The sequence below is a fragment of the Molothrus aeneus genome, chromosome 2, assembly GCF_037042795.1.
Source record: "Molothrus aeneus isolate 106 chromosome 2, BPBGC_Maene_1.0, whole genome shotgun sequence".
Lineage (NCBI taxonomy): Eukaryota > Metazoa > Chordata > Aves > Passeriformes > Icteridae > Molothrus > Molothrus aeneus.
The window spans coordinates 20,241,382-20,255,741 of record NC_089647.1 but is presented as its reverse complement, the minus strand read 5'-3'; the positions used below and the strand labels follow the sequence as shown (position 1 = coordinate 20,255,741).

Genomic DNA, 14,360 nt, shown 5'->3' with positions numbered 1-14,360 from the left:
TTTCCAAGCTCTGCTTTTCCTCTGACAGCTCCTGGTGCTACAGGGAACCTGAGGCTGCAGAGACCTCCCTAACAGTCTTCATGAGTCAGTGTTTGCATGCATATCCAACTGCTGCAGCATCTCTGTCAAACCACTCCCGTTTCTCCAGGGACCAGACAACATCAGCAAGTGATTAATTGCTTTAAACACAACATGTTACTCATAATGTGAGATCCATTAACCCAACCACTTATTTGAAATTTGTGAATGTATTTTTAAATGCATGAATGGCTGCTCTGTTCATCTTTGCATAGTCTTTTGATGGATTACCGACCTTCTCCTTCCTTGCCAGTAAGATGCTGTGCTCTCCAGCTCCAGTCGCAGAATGTCCTCATTTCTGAGAACTGCATGCCATGCCTGAGCTTCAGTTACATTCCAAAGACAGTAAAAGCTTGGGGATAAATTAGGCGGCAGAAGTAGTTCTGCAGCTACTGCTTGAAAAGCACAATGATTTGTATTACTTTCTTCCTTTCAGTTTCACTAGAATGTTCTATTTAGTTCTGAGTAGATTAAAAAAAGCACATACAAGAATTGCACAGTCACGAAATGCCAGCATTTCCCCACAGACCAAGTGACTAATGCCATTTATAATTCACATAGCTGAACTTCCAGAAAATATTGCCAAGGGAAGTCACTCAGGCACAATTATAGTCTAAAACATTGATTTGTCAACTACCAGGTTAAACCACTGTTTTTTCAGCCATCCAAGCCCAGGTTAACAACTGGTGTCTGCCTACCTTGTCAGAAGAATCCAGTGCCACCTCTCAAGACGTTGCCTGTAAAGAGTACAAAACAGGTGGAGAGGGTTTCATTGACTTCTGAATTGCAGTGACTTTTGGAAATTGGTTTCTCAGCTCTAGTTATGGGTAGCACTGTTGGGAAGCAGCTTGTTTAATGCAATTGAACAGGTCTGGAACTTTATAACATATTTCAGTAGTGTCTCCATATGGCAAATAACTCTACATCTCAGTTGAGTTTGGAGAGCTGCAGTACACTGAGGTGAGGACAGTAGCTGCATCTACCAATATTTGCTCCAGCCTCCGGCATAGCATCAGAGCAGGCTGTGGCAGTTCAAATCCAAGGGATGCTGCAGGACCTGTGGTGCTCATTTGGGCAGGGTCACAGATGAATTGTTGTGTTTGCACACGTTTCAGTTCAGAGCACACAAGGGTAGTTTATACACAGACACAGCTGTTTATCCTTGTCATATTTGAATTGGAGGTATGTGGTCTCTCCCCAAACTGGACACCCTCCCTCTGCTAATACTCTGCTCTCAGCTGCAAGTTACAGCTTCTGTTGCTGAAATCTGGTGTTGGACTGCTTAGCAAAGTGCAAAACAGAAACAAAGGAGGGGGCTACTTAGCGGAGACCAAGCCCATGGTGGTGTACCTCTATCTGCAAAACTGTTCCACATTCCCAGGGGACAGCACTTGTTCTTAGAGTGTTCTGTTAACTGCCTGACACTTCTTAGCTCTGAGGTTTGATGAAATGGCTGCAGACACCTGAAGTCCTAAAGAGATTTTTTTTTTCCTGGCAATGTACAACAATTACAATGTGTCACCTAAAACTTTCTTCCTCCCCAGCCAACAAGACCTGCAAATTACATTTCTGGTTCTTTTGTTTTTCTTCCTTGTAGCTTGGGAGAAAGAAAAAGGAATAAATTATAATAATTTTTTTTTAAAAGGACAAAAAGGAGACAAAGAAGCACAAAAAGACTGCACTCAGAAGCTTCAGTAGCAAAGGCTATACTTCACTGTGGTTTGAAGTGTTTGGTTTTACCATTCGGTTTGTCACAGCATTTCTCAGAAGCTCAAGATGGCTAGGCCTGTGGTTTCCTCTTGTCAAAACCATGATAAATTGCTATTTCAGACTACAGAACCTAGAGGGAGTCCATTCTGCAGCACTTTAGTCACTTTATGGAGGCCACCAGCTCTTCCCAGCACCCCAGGAAGCTACATCATGTCGTGAACGGCGGAAGAAATGCCTCACACAATATGCGTGGATGGCAAATCCCAAAGTTTATTGAAAGCTCACACATATTTATATTGGTGTTAATGAAGCTTATACATATTGCAAAAGCTGAGCTCGTTATTGGTTAAAGCACACTTAGATCAACCACACCTACTTCTACGCTCTAATGATTATTTTGTTTCTATGTTTGCATTCTTCTAGCTTCTCTACCTAGGATATCTACATTTTCTGGCAAGCGATTTTCTCCCCCGTCTTCCCGTTTCAGCGAAGGTCACTATGACCTTTGTCAGTGATTGGACACTGGTTACATAATCCCCAGCTTGTTTCCCCTATCCTTATCCATCGGTATGACATCGAAATGGCCTTTCTCAGCTAGCTAATTATCCAAAAAGCTCTCCACAACATCACTCATCTATTCCACCTCTCTTCCTCTCCCACCCCCGCTTGCTAATGTTTGCCTGCAGTGGAGGCTTTGGGGTGGTTTTTGGTTTTTTTAGGTGCACAACATCTGACTGCTGCATCCGCTTACAGTGAGATAATGTACTTCTTTGGTCACTGAGCTTCATTCTTTTAAACAGCCAGTACAGAAAACAAGTCAGCCAGCAAGGAAACCACACCAAAACTGGCTACCAAAGGGTGCAGAGATCCAGGCGAAGGATGGGAAACTGTCTACCAAAAATAAGGTAGGCCCAATACCATTTTACATTAAACTAAACAATAGGACTAAGAGAGTGATTCCAAAACAAATGACACCTGCATTGAATCAGCTTCAAGGTATCATGCAAGGTACCATGAGGAGCTTCTTGATTAACAAAGCAAATTAGGATAAACAATATAGTTCTTTGTATGTCAAAGACTATTGCCTCAGGATGATGTTTACAGAGGTGACATCTGTAAGCTCCCAGCACAGAGAGTTTGCTGAAGGCAGGAAGGGAGTCCCTCCTGGTGAGGAACAAAAGGAACAGAGAATACTTGTCATCTGCTCCAAGTTTCCAGGCAGGAAAACTACACTTAGAGGAGATTATCTTTGCTATCTCTTACCTGTTGGTACCATGTCTCATAAAGACAAGCTTTTATATACACTATATAGAAATAGACTAAATTTTACAATATAGTTAAATGCTGTACATAAACTCTGTGAGTATACTATAGTTATGTGCAACAGTGGCCAGGAATAGATTGTCTTCTAAGGAATTATAAAGACAGAGGAGGATGCTCAACAGGAACAACCTAGGACAGGTGGAAAATTCCCTTTCTTTTCCATTGTATTCTTGATAGGTCAAAGAAAAGGTCATGCAGCCTCTGAGCACTGCACCCCGACTGCTTACTTGGTCTTAAGGAGCTCAGATGAGCACTCCATTGCCAAAACTCAATGTTCCTCTTGTTTGCAAAGAGAATGCATCTCTCACATCTCTGCAGGTCTGTGGCCAGATGTCTAAGTTGTGACCACATTACCTGGCCTTGAGGAAAAGGGCAGAAGTCACCAAAGCATGAAGCCCTGTTCTTTCAGTAGCAGTTTGAGTCAAGGCAAATAAAATCTGTGTGAAACTGGTGGGTCCTCACCTGTGGCAGCAAGGAGCAGTGATGAGCTGGTGTGCCTTAAGGGTCTCAGGTCTAGGCTCTCAGCTCCCAGGTTTGCTGAATCCCCACTGCTTTGAGTGGTCCTGTCACCCTTACATGTGGGACTTGTGTCGCTTTTGAAATAATTCCTGAGTGCTTTAGCAGTGGGAATAAGAACAGAATTCTTTATAAGAACCTTGCAAGCAAGGATTTTTAAGGCAGATTTTTTTCTGCTAGCTTGATGGGGCCGTGAAACTTATATCCCCCATCAGAGGGGAGGGGCCACTGCCGTAAAAGACTTCACTGGCATGGTGCTGTGCCCCAGTCTGTGCAGCTCCACACCCTGTTTTGTTCACTTTCAAAACCTCCAACAAACCACTGTTAGGAGAAGTCATTCAAGGAGAGCATTGACCAGCTGCCCTTGCATGGCTGAGAGCAACTGCAAATCACCTCACTCCAGGTGCTGCCAAAAAGCCGTGCCAGCTTGGGGTGATTTCTGTGTAGCACATCTCTCCTCAGTCATAGCTGCCCCATTGCTGACAAAGATGCAATTTCTGGTCTTTCAGAAAAATCATAGACCTCACAGAAGTTCAGAGGGATGGAGAAATTATGAGGATGGGTCTTTTTTTTTGTTGGGGTGGTTTTTTTTGTTTTTGTGGGGTTTTTGGTTTTGTTTGTTTGTTTGTTTGTTTGTTTTTTCAGAGAAACAGTCATTCCTATGCAGTGACTCAGGATCCTTGCAAAACTCTGGTGCTGCAGAGGTCAAGTCCTGGACACTGCTGCTCTCTAGGCAGTGTGAGAGGCAGAGACTGAGGGTCAGCTAGGAAAGACTCCTCTGCTTCACAGACAGGGCCAACTCAGAGTCAGGCTAAAGGGAAAGCTCAGGTCACAACACAGAGTTTTCATGTATCTTGTAACAGGCAGCCCATCCAAATGAAATTTCTAAGGAATGAGGCTCATGCATTTACATCATCCAGCTATCAGCACATCTCCTGAGTAACTTTAACGAGATGTGGAGAAAAAAAATCAAAGTAGATGGGCACCTACAGGTGAGGGAGTGTCTATAAATCTTGGGAAAACTGGCAGCCAGTTGGAAGAAATATCCCAAAACTATCACTCCAGTGAGACAGGCAGGCAAAGTTCATCAGATTAATTAGTCCACATGTAGGCGAGGACCAGCCATGGCTTGTGGGATCCAAGGGAGGAGGCCCCAGAGTCAGTTACAGGGGTGGCAGGAATTAAAATGCACTGAAGAGATAGGGCATTGGGCTTTCTTTGCCAAGCAGCCAGCCACAGAGCAAGGATGGCGCTTTTTATTTGGTTGCATACAGGGAGTTTTGAGAGTTCGGCAGTTTTGTGTCAGAGGTGGTGAGTTTAAGGAATCAGGTAAGAATTGGATATTTTTGGAGGAAGTTCCAGCTCTTTCTGGACCAGCAACTTCTTGTTGTGGGACACCAAGTTAGACAGAGACAACAGCTGCAGCAGGTCCCCCCTAAAGCCCTCCCTCCTGAAGGCTGATGATGTCCTGCCCTACAGCAGGTCCGATGAGCTTCATATTTCTGGAATCAGCATAAGCCCTTATTAAAGTGTTTCTGTGGGTGTCTGTATGATGTTACCAGCAGCATCCCACTACCTCTGCCCAGGAAGTGCCCCTTCAGGGACAGAAACAAGTATCCACTGTCTCATCTCTCAGCCCTTTGTTTTGAAGTAAATTCAGACTAAAGGCAATCTTAGTTTCAGGTGTGCAAACCAGGCAACACAAACTTGAGCTCTTAACAGCAGCTGCTGGGAGAAAATATTGCAGACCCTACCATTTATCTGAGACTCTGCTGATTCCTCTGTAATTAATTTCTTGACTCTTTCCTTCTTCCTATACATCGCCATGTCTGCCATTTCATCCCTTCTGTTTGAAGTGTTTGCTTTTTAGAGGCATTTCTGTATTTGGTTTGACCACTTCCCAAGCATGACAGCCCTGTAACACAGTTCATGCAGCTTCTCTGCAAAGAGCTAAGTCAAACTATGGAAAGAAAGAAAAGGAAATCTGCCTTTGTTCTCATTTTAATGACAGTCACATTTGTCCTCTCTCACGACTGCTGGTCAGAACTATTTCCCAGCATTTTTACTAATGAAGCTATACTTATAATTGCCCAAAAAAACCTCAGGCAAATAAGACCCAACCCTTCAGAACCCCTCTCCACCCACAAACAAGCTGGGCTCCCTTTCTCTAACTGCTGGGGACCTGCCTCAGAGTCAGCATGTCTGTAGGATGAATGCAGATGCTGAGAAAGGTTTTCAATTCTCAGACCATACAATGTATATTCCCTGCAGGATTACCCATGACTGACTAAAAAAGAATTTATCTAAGAGTTATACATCAGTTTACAGATCTAATTTACTATAGGAACATATGGTATTTATCTTTTGACAAGCCAGGGGAAAAGCTAGCCAAACCCAGCAGCTTTTTCATGTGAGCAAGGGACTAAAAAATCAGAATCCAACTGAATATAAACAAGAATAAGTCAAATAAATAAACAGCAGAAACAAAAATACTTATATCAAACTCACAATATCTGACAGCTACAACAGGCTCCTAATGTGAGTTATGTGTATTATAAATACACATATACATATTTTATTTTAAATGCAGCTCATAGGACTTCTATTGAATTGTATGAAAGGGTCACAGTGGCACCTCCAACTTATATATATATAGGTAAAACTCTATAATTAAAAGAAAACCAGGCAAGTAACCTGGAATGAGGTAGTATTACAGCTTTATTTTTATATCTGTCTGTAATGAATGGTATCTAAGTTCTCCTACTAAAGAGAAAATTGGGAAGTTCACTAATATTTGAAAAATTTTCTGCTGCTCTTGTGAGACCTCCAGGGACATCTGCAGAAATAAATTATTCCAGGTGAGTTGTGGAACTTAGGTAATTTTTGGCATTGCATGTTTTCTTCAGTCCTGGGAAAGAAAAAAAATGCAAATAGGCAATTAGAGACTGATTCATAATGTACCTCCAACAGCATGCTGTGTGTAATCCCTAAATTCATATGACTTGGCAGCTTTACATCCCTTAGCACATTCTTATTATATATATAAATCTAGCTGTATATCTATAACTATTAACACTACATTGCAAAATGTTTGTTAATTACTGGCCTTTTACAAGGGCAAAATTGTAAACTATAAGCAACAGTGCACCCCTCAGAAAGGCTAGTTCTTATTACCAAGAAACTTGCTAACAGCAACCTGAACATAGTGTAAAGACTCCTAACTTTGCTAAATAATTTCAGTACTTAAACCTGCAAGTAAAGTCTTCTGCTTGAACCAGCAATGATTATTTCAACTGCAAGAGATCAGTTCTGCTAGCCTTGCACTTACCCCATCTGTTTGCCCTTTCTGTCATGCCATCATTACGTTTTTCTTCCTTTTCCTTTTTCCCAAGACATGCTAGAGGTCAGATTGATGTAGATAATTTGTGGAAGCATGGGACTGGTTCTTTCCTATCTCTTCACAGTATTTGCTGCTGATTCACCCACCTAGAGCTATTTAATATGTACAAGCCCAGTGTAGTGGTTTTGGTTAGTTAATTTGAGTTTTCTCACTTAATGCACTAAGGAGTGTGGTGGGTTCAGTGCTGGCTAGTCACCAGTGCACTCACTTACTGTTGTGAGGTAGGATTAGGAGAAAGGCAAAGTAGGCTCAAAACTTTAAAAGGGTATAAAGAAAGATTTATTAACATAACTAAAGAGTAATAAGAATCAGAACAAAACTTTTAGAATACTTCTCTTCCTCCCACAACCTTTTCTTTCCCACTGACAATGTAAAGAAACAAAACCTAAAATTTTAGCCAGATTAGTACTTCTAGAATAGTCTTTCTTCAGTTCACTTAGGGAGAGAAGTCCTTCTTGTTAATGCTAAGGAGACTTCTTCACAAGAAAAAAACCAGTTCTCTTGTGGCTCTCAATTTCCTCACGAATAGCAGCCGCCTAGGGAAATCTGCAATTGTGAAGTCCTTCCTATTTTCTACAAGCTTTTCCCACAGCTGTGTTTATGGGCTATGTCAGTTTATGGGGTACTGTTTTAAAGATGAGCTATTCAAAGGCAAAAGTCCTCATTATCTATCTCTAAAATCATCTTTATCTCTGGGAACAGAGATTTTCTTATTTTCCTTCTCCTGGGGGCACAGGACCGCTCTTGTCTCCTTCTCTGTTCAAATTTGTCACAGGATTATAGCTACTTTAACATCTGCTTACTTTAGCATGGAGACCTTTCCTCGATATCAAATTGAACCTTTTGTCTCCCCATGGTTTTCATGAGTTACAAGGAAACAGAATCTTTTCTCTACAGCTCTACAAGAGGATTTTAGCTTATTACCTTATTACCTATTCCCAGACCAGAAAGAGAAGAAAGCATTCCTGGAATTTTTCATCTTTAACATATGTTTTTCACAGAATCGTATACAGCTTCCCAGTAGTTCTACAGACTATCAATTACACAGAAGTTTTTACATCACTTCCATAAATGCCTCCCATACAAAACCACCATACCCAGAAAGGCTGGTTGCTCCTCCAATCCACAAACTATGGTGCTGTACTGCATCAAATGTTTCCCAGGGAACAAAGGCTGTCCTTCCCAGGAACAGCTAAATGCTGTAACACCTGCCACCAGCTACCACCCTCCAACCCTGGACCTATGATTTGTGCCTCTCGTACCCCGTGGGAGTCCCAGCTTCTGCAACCCCCAGAGCAGAGCTGGGTGCCTGCCAGGGGCTGCCTCCTGGGGAGAAAAGCAGTAGAGAAGTGCCTTGTCCAAACAGCATAAAGTGCATAAAGTGCCTTGTCCAAACAGCTGGAGAAGGAATCTACCTACAGGTTTATGTGTACTCCTGGCTGGCAGCGGGAAGTGAGGACCATGAAGCCCCACATCTGCCTGCTCACCTTTATTTCCATGCCATAGGTGGAAAGTGCCTGTCTCCATCCAGAGAAAAAGATACTCCCACAAGCAAAGTAAGTAAAGAACCTGCTTGAGCCCCTCGGGGTTGGTGTGGCGTGGCATGAATGGGGACATGAGGGAGCTCTCTGTATCACCGAAGAGGCAGCTGGCAGGCACAGCCTTGGGCAGCAGCCATAGCAAGGCATTTTGCATCCCAGCGGAGGGAAACCTCCTTACATCCAGTGAGGAATATACCTGCCCTCTGATGTCCTGCTGTGCTGGATTATTCAGGGGCTCTTTGGTCTTTTTTGTTTCCAGCGAAGGCAGCAGGAGTGGGCAGCCATACCCGCCAGCTACTGAGCCCCAGGTGCCTCAACCACTGCCTTGCAGCTGCCTCCTGCATTGTGGGCCCTTGTCAGTCACTGCCAGATCCACAGGCCTGCAAGCGCAGTGGGAGAACTTCGGCTGTGCCCCTGCTTCTTCCCCTGCAAAGGAGGTGGAGGCTGCTGAAGCCAGTGGGCTGCCAGTACAGCACAGCACAGCCTACATCTGCTCACACACCAGAGCCCATTCCCCATACACAAGCACCACCTAGGACTTTCTCTGAACAGACGTCAGTATGAGGTGTTCTCCTAACAAAATAGTTTCTTCATATTGACTATACAAATAGGAAAGACTCTATGATAGCCAGGATCACATGTGCTCATGTGAAGCAGGAGGTCTTGGTTTAGATTTGGGCTGCTACCTTTTCCTTCTTGTGGGTAAAGCCATTAATGTAGCAAAGGTATAATACTTTTACCAGTTTCACAAGTTGCCATATTAGCAAAAGCCCTCTTCTTGTTAATCACCCATATTGGCAATTTCATAGTAATAGCAGTTAAGTAGTAGTAGTAGTTAAGGCAGCACAATAATGTTTGAAAACACATAAATTCTCTAAGATGGCAGCTCTAATGTAATGTTAAGAGTCTCATGTCTTTCCTTTCAGGTTGCAAAAAAGTAGGCTTAAAAAGCCCTGTTATCTTAAGCAAAAGTGAAAGTTCAGCTCTGGAATTTTACAGGAGTAACGTGTTCAATCCGCCTCATATTATGAGCCAGCCAGACTGACAAAGACAAGGCTAGGAGAAAGCAGGATGTAAAATGATAGACCTCTGCCACTTAGATTTTTATGGGACAGAGAGACAAATTTCCAAAAAAGCTGCAGACTTCCAAACCTGTGCACACCGACATCCAGTGCATGTGGCACATCAGGCCTCTGTGCCTCTGTGCCCCAGCACCCAGCCAGTGATCCCAGGCAGAATTAAGGCTGCATGGATCATAAAGCTAAAACACAGTCAGAAAGCAAGCTTTCATTTCTAAGACAGACACGTAAAACTGATTTCAGTTAATCAAATGAAACAAAAACAAAACAACAAAAAAAAACCTAAGAAGATTGCACATCTAGGTTTAATTCAGCCAGTGAGCAGAGATTTTCTTTTTTGCAGAAAGCAAAAGTTGTGTGACACAACTGTGTCACACAGTTGTGCACACAGTTGTGTGACACAATTGTGTATAAACTAAAAACAAGATAAATCTCAAAAAGCCATCAGATTTATTTAGCTCTCAGAGGTTCAACTCTTTTGCTTACTATTGTCACACAAGTTTATGCATTTGCACAGCCTATGTTCAGTCTGTGACTGAGTAAATTCTGTGCTGATGAAAATCCTTGTCTATAGCTGCTACACCAGAGAAGGACAATCACATGTGTTTTCTTCCTGTTTCCTCAGCACAGACCTGCAGCTATCCACCAGAGACCATCAAGGTAAAGACTAAAACTAATTTTCCCTCCCCCCACCCCCACTCTCTGGGGCAACTGAGTCCAAAACATCCACATATTAGAAATACAAATTGTCCATCATGTTCCTGCAGAAGAAAGAAAAGCCCATAATCAGACAGTTTGCTTAGGATGCAGAAAAACACCAGTTTAAGCCTAGGTACAAAATAAGTGTATGCACAAAAAACTGAGATGCAGCCCCATTCTTAGGCAGCCAGTGGCCAAACAGACTGCAACACACTCATAATTTCTGAGGCTAAGCGTAATGTTGTCTGGCCCAAATCAGACAATTCAGGACCCTGAACCTTGTGATGTTGTCTCAGTGAATGTCCTAAGCTACTGCACAACTTATGGCTGTAGGGGTGCTTCTCTCTCCTTCTCCTTCCCTTCTCTACTCAGCTTCTCTTGACTTACTGGCATGTTTCCTGAAACAGTTTCAGTTTCATCATGACATTTTTTAAAAGTCATTTAAATGGACTATTGCCAACCAGGTTCAGTAATAAAGAAATCTCCAGGTGAAAAACAAAGGGAGAATTAATACTTTGAGGCTTAAAGGATTTTGGTTAATATTTGCACTATAAAAAAATGGCAGATGTATCAACAAATGGCTAAGTCTCTGTTGGAAAAGAATAAGGTTTCCCCTTCCAGTGTCTCATTGCCTCTAGAAGGAAGAAAAAAAAGAAAAAAAAAAACAACTCCACAAAACCAAACATGCCCTCTCAGGCTGCACATTTAGTTTCTGATAAATAAGAATGGAGCAAATGGTTGCATTGCAATGCAGGAAGGACTGGTAATATAAACACGCTGACTGTTCATTTTACCTCCCTGTTTTGGGGTTAGATTTAGGAGTTCTGGCAATGCACCTTAGAGTAATTTAAGAGGTAACTCTATAACTTGGTGTCTGCCCTGCTTCTCTATCCAAATTAATCATCCTGGAAGGCAGGGTTGGGGAACAGCCACTTCTCATCTGTTGCACTTCACAGTCCTGTGTGTTGTTTGTCTGTGGCTGTTTGTGTGTATTAATATGCTGAGCTCAGAGAAGCAGGAGCTGAGTATCTGTGGTTTGCTGCCTCTGCTTTGTAAAAACAGTGCATTTTAGCAGAGGGTAAATGAAGTTGCCTCTTGAGTCCCTGATGACAATCAATCACCAGAAACCCTATGTACTGCAGAATGAAGTGCTGCCATTTAGCAGCCTGAGTTGGTTTTGTTTTGTTTTGGTTTTGGTTTTGGGGTTTTTTTGGGTTTTTTTTCTAACAAAGATGACATCAGTAAAGCAAAAGTTGGTGCCCAGCAGATAAGTGGGTGTTTAGCAGAAAATTTTGAAGAAAGTGGGCAAGGTGACAGAAAAGGGTGTGATGAAGTGAACTCATCATTTGTTCCTGTGAATGTGGGATTGACTGTGGGGGAAGAGGAGGGGGTGGAACTGTAATGGGGAGCCTGCCAAGTAACTGTCTGGTTTTGAGAGTTTTTGGTGTCCCAAGGAAAAGCCACAGAGCATGGTTTGAAAACAGTGCTTGCAGGGATGTTAGTGCAATGGGAAAGATGCCCCTTTTGAGTGTTAAACTTGGCCTGTGAATAATGGAGGTTTTCACATTTGCTCCATTGGTGTGTGGGATAAATCATTCCACCTCTGCACTTCAGCCTCCCTACTGATAAGAAAAGGTTGCTGATAACAGCCTTTCAAAACATGATGACTGGAAGGACTCAGGAAGATGTGACTCAGAGCAAGTCTTGGTTAGGCCTATGTGTTTGAAGGGACAAGGGATGCTCCAGACTTCACTCAATGGATTGAGAGCTGCTCACTCAAGAAAATTAAGAGACTACCTATTCTCATTTCACAGGTAGATTAAGAGAAATACTGCTGTCCTTCCATCTTTGCAATCATGACATGGGGAGGAGAGAGCCATGCACTCGATGATAAGCAAGTATATGCTGATGGTTCTGCTCCTTAAAATTTCTGGAATTTTTACATCTCAAAACTTTATAAAGCCTCAAATCAGAATTTATTTTCACTGAAGTGTTCTCATGGTCAGGAGATCTTCCATGCAAAGCAGAATCTAAACAGACAATACGATTTGCATAAACTTGGAAAATTCAAGGCAAATTCTGCAGGAATTTTGTTTTAACATTGTCCTTCTTCTAGGCTTGAAAAAGAAAAGCTAACCCTTTGGAGATTTTAACCCATGAAACAGAGACCTCTGTTTCACTTACAGAGTGTGGAAGGTAACTACAAATGTCACCACAAACCCAGCAACACTCACTCAAAATACTGCCACTACTGCAGACAACAGAGGACAGCACTATAAAGCCAGTAGTTAATCACGGGCTTCAGTACCTAGTGCACTCAAATCAAGAACATAAGGGCAAAAAAATTTTTGACTTCTGGCTCCAAGTACCTAATCAGTGCACATTGGCCCTTTAGATTTAATGAGTCATCCTGCTAACTATTTAATGCACAATCACCCACAACCCATTAGCAAACACCTTCAGGAGGCAAAAGGAGGGACAAGTCTAAACAGAGTTGGGAAGGCATTTGCCCACACAGTCTTACCTCCTCCTTCACTAATGGCTTTTCTTTCTCTTCCCTTTGTTCTCAAAGACAACATCAGGTGAGGGCTGCTGGGGAAGGTATTAGTCCTCACTTCATCTCTGGAGAGGCCAGGGCCCCTTCCAGGACAGTGCATCTCCTGGACAGCCACACACACACACTGCACTTGGGATCTTAATTGCCTCCCAGACCCTACAGTCTCTCTGGCAGCTTGCTGTGACTCCTGTCCCTCCCTTTCTTCCTCTGTTTTCTTATGCTTTTTATTGTGCAAGTCACCCTAACTCACCTTCCTTCAGTTCCTTCCCTAAACACCCCATATTAAGTCTTTTTCAAATCCCAAATGCTCTCCCTTCACACACATCGATAAAATGTTCCATGAAACTCTCCCTTCTTGCCCATCAGCTCCCATTCCCTGCTTGGGTAGATGTCACAGAGATGATCTGCCACAGGGATGATTTCTCCCGGGACAGCCCTGGGGGGAGCCAGAGCCCAGCCTGATGCAGGCTGCCCGGCTCCATTGGCACTGGTCTGGTCCCTCATGTGGTGATGAGCTTCCACTGTGTCAGCACCGCCAAGCGGGGCTGTGGGTTGTTGAACTCTCCAGGTGTGCGGCCACAGCCCGGACAGCTGGGAAATGACTGTGGATTTACAAACCAAACACTGAGTGTATTAGTCAACAGGCTATACCAGACCTGCTCACGTCTCCAAACTTCTTCAGGGTATAACCATACTGAAGCCTTGCTCTTTTTATCTTACCCCTTTTCCCCCTCAGGAGCACATTGCCAAAAAAGATTCTACGAATTCCGGTGAACTGTGGTACTCGACTGTCAGCCATGATGTAAAACACAAAATCTCTGTGATTGACAGCAATTACCAGACAGAATATGCACTTACCAGTGTGCCTGAAGGGAAGGCAAATGTCACCAGCCCTGAAGAGCATAGTGAATATGATGATGTCCTGGTAACTTAAAAGGTATTCTTTTGCCTGAGTGTGTGCAGCCATAATGACCATCCCTCTGCTGTTGGGTTTTCAAACAAATACCTATCTTGTTACCAAGCTTACTCATTAGGCTACGTCTACCAGTAATTTACTATGAGACAAACCTTTCCATGAACAGCTGATCAGAGAAAGAAACATGGACTGGGTACAGGACTTGACAATTAAACCAGGAGGAATCAGTAGCAACTGCCATCATAGGACAACGTTCCTCTGTAGAAAATTAGGAGCTACAATATTTTAAGCAACCAAGGCTGTATGTTTTTCTGGACTTTTAGAATACTTCTTTTTTTAAAGGGGCCTTAAAGAGCTACTGCTATAAATCTCAAAAATGCAATAATAACAGGGTCTTTCTGTTTGGAGAATGTTTCATGTTTTATATGAAAGCATAAACCTTGTGTTAGATGCACTTACTCTTGTCCAAAATTTCTCTGACATGCTTGATTTGTACAATGCATAATTTTTATTTTAAAAGAACTCATTTCTCAAATTCCCC

General features: G+C 42.8%; 1 long non-coding RNA gene across 1 annotated transcript; it reads left to right on the top strand.

Annotated features, from left to right (window-relative positions):
- The first annotated feature begins 2,660 nt into the window (after positions 1 to 2,660).
- On the top strand, positions 2,661 to 14,028 carry LOC136568737 (uncharacterized). The gene is made up of 3 exons (XR_010785275.1): positions 2,661 to 2,693; positions 10,278 to 10,307; positions 13,640 to 14,028. It is a non-coding gene; the product is annotated as an uncharacterized lncRNA (long non-coding RNA).
- Positions 14,029 to 14,360: the final 332 nt, after the last annotated feature.